Raw genomic sequence first — 5,849 nt, 5'->3', positions numbered from 1 at the left:
AGCCTTAAACAGCCACATCTCAAAACTGCTGGCCCTGGAGATGTTGCCGTTTAGGCTTGTGGAGACTCAGGCCTTCTGTGACCTGATGGCAGCTGCAGCACCTTGCTATGCTGTCCCTAGCCGTCACTACTTCTCCTGCTGTGCCGTCCTCACCTTGCATCAGCACGTGTCCCATAACATCAAGCGGGCCCTAAGTTCCGCGCTTTGCACTAAGGTCCACTTGACAAGCACATGCAGACAGGAATGCTACATCTCACTCACAGCAAAATGGGTGAATGTAGTGGAGGCTGGGATCAGGTCTCAAACTGGGGCGGCCTACCTTCTCTCCCTGCCCAAGATTCCTGGCAGGAGGAAGAGGAGGAAATGGAGAGTGACCCTTCTGGTGGGGGCAGCAAAGTCATGCCAATTAACACTCTGGCACACATGGCTGACTTCATGTTGGGCTGCTTTTCCAGTGACAAACGTATTGTAAACATCATGGAGAGCAACCAATACTGGATTTTTGCAATCCTCGACCCCCCCAGTATAAAAATAACATCTCGTCTTTCATTCCGGTAGAGGCGAGGACCAATCTCATAAATGATTGCCACAAGCAACTGGTGCAGAATATGATGGAAATGTTTCTATCAACCCTCGCTGGCAGCAGAGAGGAGAGTTCCTCCAAGAGGCTAACAAATGCCATCCGGTCCACACCCACCAGGGGCACACTCTCCTAGGTGTGGGACACATTAATGGCACCCCCTCGGCAAACTACCGCCACTGAGGGGCCTAGTGTCACCAGGAGGGAAAAGTATAGGCACCTGTTGCGTGAGTACCTGGCCGACCACAGCCCTATCCTCTCTGATCCCTCTGTGCCCTACACGTATTGGGTGTCGAAGTTGGACCTGTGGTTGAAACTGGCGCTTTACGACTTGGAGGTGCTGTCCTAGGGGTTTTGAACCCCAGGGGGGTCTAATCACTAATGCAATGCTAATGCATTGCAATGCATTGCAAAAATCCCACTCTTCTATTGCAGCCTGCATAGAGTAGCCTGCAAAAGAATCCATTGAATGACAGGTCGGGGAGCCGAAACAACGCTCCCCGCTGTCATTACAAAGCGATCCTAGACCCTGGAAAATGGCACCTCAGTCAACTTTGACCGAGGCACCGGAAGGGTTAATGCCCCCGATCGGTGCAGGCATTAGCGCTGGGTGTCTACTATATAAAATAGTAGACACCCGGTGGCTGTGGCAGTCGCCTGACTGCCGGGAGGACGCAAAAGTTAAACGGCATCTGCCATACTAGTACGGCGGATGTCAGAAGCGGTTAAATACACAATATTTGTGTCCCTGTCTCTGACTGGTTAGGTCTGCACCACTGCTTCTACCGAGCTACCTTCCCCACACATGTCATATTATATAGTAATAGTATTTGAAGGGGTTAGTTGCTTGCTACAGCGTATATGCTGAATCTCTTAATAGGTAAATAGGTCCAGATTTCATATATGTATTGTACATTAGCTCTTTTTTTCAGATATGGATCTCCAATCCCATGTTTTGTTTTCTTAAAATCATTTAGTCAAATGGTAAAATTCTGTTTTGTCTACTGATCACATGAAAAAAAGGCTATAATGAGAATACAGCCAGACCTAAACAAAGCCTTTGGTTGTGACACGTTACACTAGCAAAGATCTCAGTGTCGCCCTGCTGCTTTGTATCTTATGAAACTAAATTCAGTTACTGTGTGACTCATAAATTGCTGTAATCCATCATTGTGCTGTGGTCACGATTGGTATCTGGTTTTATTAGATGCAGGCACTGTGATCTTTGGCTGCACAACATGTGTCACAGCCAAAGTTGCCATATAGCCCTAACCTAAGAATTTATATAATTCCTACTGAAACTAGCAATAAATCAGTATGTAGCGAACTCTACGTAATGATGTCAAAAATATTTCTTTTTTCTAACATACTGTTTTCTACTGAACTGATCATAGGGAATTTCCATAATGTACGTGTAAAGTCTCTCAATTGTAGAAATGTATGATATGCATTTACTTAAATGGTCATTTACCTTTCAGATAACAGCCTCATTTCATAAAGAATGTTTCTCTGGACCAAAATATAATGTATTTCAATAAAAAAAAATTGTCTGCATAAGAAAACCTCTCAAAAGTTCCTGCCACGAGTTGTTTCCCTTCTAGCTAATTTACTGATCAGTCTTTTGTTACTAAGGAAGTCCATTCATAGATAGATTAAATTAAAGGGGTATTCCCACGTCGCATACTCACCATTCTTCACTGCTGTAAAATCTTCTTTCTTCCTGGTTTCTTGTATCATTTGGTGGGCGGGGGTTCACATGCAACCTGCCATTTAGTCCCGCCCCCAAATTAATGTGCAGCTCCGCCCACCCATATTAGACTATGAAGTACAGGCAGGAGTAACTCCATTCTGTGTTACATACAGAGACTGCCTGTCTCTGCCATAATGAACACAATTGAATTAGCTAGCCTGATAACTGGGAGAAAAGGAGAAATGAAAGCAGCTCCTCTCCCCTATCTGAGAGCAGGGAGTTAGGTCACATGGTGCAGACACAGGATTAGCTAGATACACAGGCTCGCTCCCCTGCACTTAGCCCCTCCTCCCCCCTGAGAGCAGGCAGATACAGGTCACTTGACTTTTGAGCAGATAAGTCAGGGCTGTGTCAACAATGAATTGAATAAAGTAAGATAGTGGACAAACAAAGCAGTTTTGCTGAAGCAATGTATTTAGGAAAAGTCTTAAATCCACATTAACAAGCAGTATAGATAGGATCCTTGTGATGGGACAACCCCTTTAAGCATGGCTTACCTCAATGAGATGCAGGGGCAGTCCTTTTCTCTCTTCACACAGTGAGTGGCGAGGGGAGGGGTTTATTCTCTTCAAACCCTGCACAGTGAGGTCTGCAAACTGTTGCTGTGTGCAAAAGACTGAGGATTCTGCAAGTCTCACTGTTTACAATGTAAGAAAAGTATTATATGTACTTCTGGTTGCTTGTCTGAGTACAGCAAGTAAATTTACTAACTGTGACCATAGATTGTTCCTGGATCTGAATATTTGTTTGCAATTGTGTAGTTACTCATGGCAGAATATTACCAGAAATAGATGAGGGAGGGGCAGACTGCTTTATTGTACACGTCCTCTTCTTGAGACACAAATGCAACGTGTGCTTCAGCCATAATTTGATTATTAGCAGCAGAGAAGTATGATAGGATATCATGAATGAAGGCTTATACAGTCATAGAACAGACTGCCTACCAAGACCCTTCACATATTTCAACTCAGGCACTCTTTAAATCGGGTTATAAAGCCTCAATAGCTGAAGTCTTGAACAGGTACAAGACCTCAGTAAAATTCTCAAATATACCAGAACTTTCCCCACTTCTTTTTAACCTAGCAACACTTTATAAAAATACAAAAAAAGTCTCATTGCAACCTCAAGATCTCAATCTTATGTTCTCATCCTGAGTCATAGTGAATACAGCACTACTCCTTGACCCCATACTACCTACATAGTGGTGCCATTTTGCAGCTATTGTAGCTGCCCTACAAACAAGGACGCCAGAGCATTGTCCAAGGGTATGTGTATCTTAGAGGCAAACCATGAGGCATGTATGGATCCCTTGGAAACAGAGGGCACATTCCAGGGTTACCCTTTGCTAGATGTTGGTAAGAAACATATCAAGGACACTCTTAAGATATCAAGAGGTTAAAAATTGTAACGTAAAATGTAAACATGTAAAATGATCATGTAAAGGGAGCATTGACCAAACAAACTTATGGTCCTTGTATCTCAGTAGTAAAATTTTGCAGCATACTGGATGGCCCAGTTTGATTTTTTTTTTTTTCTATGAAACGTAATCTTTTCTGTGTATAACCCTGGCAGTGTCCATGGTCCTGTAAGATAGTAAAACACCCCATGGGTAAATTCATAGTCTTAAGAATAGTTGCAAGACACTATTCCAGAGGTGATCCTCCATAGATTTACAGATGCTGTGTTGGTCTTTCCCACAGGCCTTTATCTAACCATTTGCCAGAGTAACAACATATTAAGCGATTTCCAAAGTGCGTCTGTGTAATATATAGGATAATCAACCACACATTAGGGCTGGTCTTATATACATGTAAATTAATACAAAAAGCAGCAATTACATACACTGTACAAAATAAAGTACATTAAGTTTAGCAAATAAAATGTTAATAATGTCACTATATGGAATAATGAGCAGTATAATTACTGCCATAGTCACCATATTAGAGATTAATCGCTTTCAGAGAGATTAAAGCAGTAAAAAGGCCCAGGCTAATAAAATGAAAAGATAAGAGTGGAAGCCCAGATTTCTAATAAAGCACTACTGGGAAAAAGGAGAACAATTAGTATAGAAACAACGGAGTAAATTATTTTGTCTGTTGGTTTCGTGAATTGGCCAGTCCGACGTGTTGCACTCTCTTTCCTGAGGACTCCTGCAGAAATCATATGGACCCCATTATAGTCTTTGGGGTCTGTGTGGTTTCGTTGCTAACAGCCTTTTAATGCGTTCGGTATTCCATTCGAGGGGTCACCAAGTGGTCTCCCCGAATGGAATATCAAACACAGATGTGAACCAGGCCTAAGTCCATAGAGAATTGTATTTCCATTCGAGTTCTGTAGTAAGTCCTCAATGCTCCACGTCCCTTCTCTTGTGTGATTGAAGTATAGAGCTTGTTTCGGTTAAAGGAAACCTGAATAGTGACTTGTACAATTGCACTTATGTTCCTGATAAATGCAAAGAGGCTTTATCTAGCAGAAAAGATGTGGTAGATTTTATCACAGAGGTGAAAACCTTTTTTAACAATACTATGGTGCATCCATGTGGATTATTATTTTGGGTTTATGTAATTTGGGTAAACTGGAGTTATTTGGTCTTGTTTAATTGGAAACTTCTGTACATTTTAGCGTATTGTGACCAATGATTGAGTTTTCTGGCTTTTGATTGAGATTAGAGATGAGCGAACACTAAAATGTCCGAGGTTCGAAATCCGATTCGAACAGCCGCACACTGTTCCGCTGTTCGAACGGATTTCGAACCCCATTATAGTCTATGGGGGAAATGCTCGTTTCAGGGCTACGCAAAATTCTATAAAATTATACTTACCAAGTCCACAAGTGACGGTCGGGCTGAAGTCTTCTCCTGGCGCAGTGCCCCCGCGGCGTCTTCCGGCTGGAATTCACTCAGCCTAGGCATCGGGGCCTAGGCAGAGCCGACTGCGCATGCGCGGTCGGCTCTGCCCGGCCTGACACCTGAGCAGAGCCGACTGCGCATGCGAGGGCATGCCCGCGCATGCGCAATCGGCTCTGCCTAGGCCAGATGCCTAGGCAGAGTGAATTCCAGCCGGAAGACGCCGCAGGGACGCTGCACGGAGAAGACTTCTAAAGGTAAGAGAAGAACCAGCGTTGATTGGCAGAATGTATAGCATTCTGCCAATCAACGCTGGTTCTGCATCGAACCTTAAACTTCGAACAGCTAGTAGTGTTCGATCGAGTACGAGTATCTCGAATACCGTAGTATTCGATCGAACACCTACTCGATCGAACACTACTAGCTCATCTCTAATTGAGATTTATACCAAGTTGCTATAATATTTCCGCAATATATTTTTTCTTTGTCATACCATTATGGCCAAACCCTTGTTGGCTGGTTCCACTATTATGTCCTTATTTCTTCTCACATTCCAAAATATGCTGAAAAAATATAAGATAAGAAAATTTGATAGGTAAGAGTGATAACAGTGACTTAAGAACGTGATATTCCAGTCATACAATAAGACCACGGCTACAGTCATAATACCGATA

This window comes from Leptodactylus fuscus, chromosome 2 (genome assembly GCF_031893055.1).
Source record: "Leptodactylus fuscus isolate aLepFus1 chromosome 2, aLepFus1.hap2, whole genome shotgun sequence".
Classification (NCBI taxonomy): domain Eukaryota; kingdom Metazoa; phylum Chordata; class Amphibia; order Anura; family Leptodactylidae; genus Leptodactylus; species Leptodactylus fuscus.
This window is presented reverse-complemented; position numbering follows the sequence as displayed.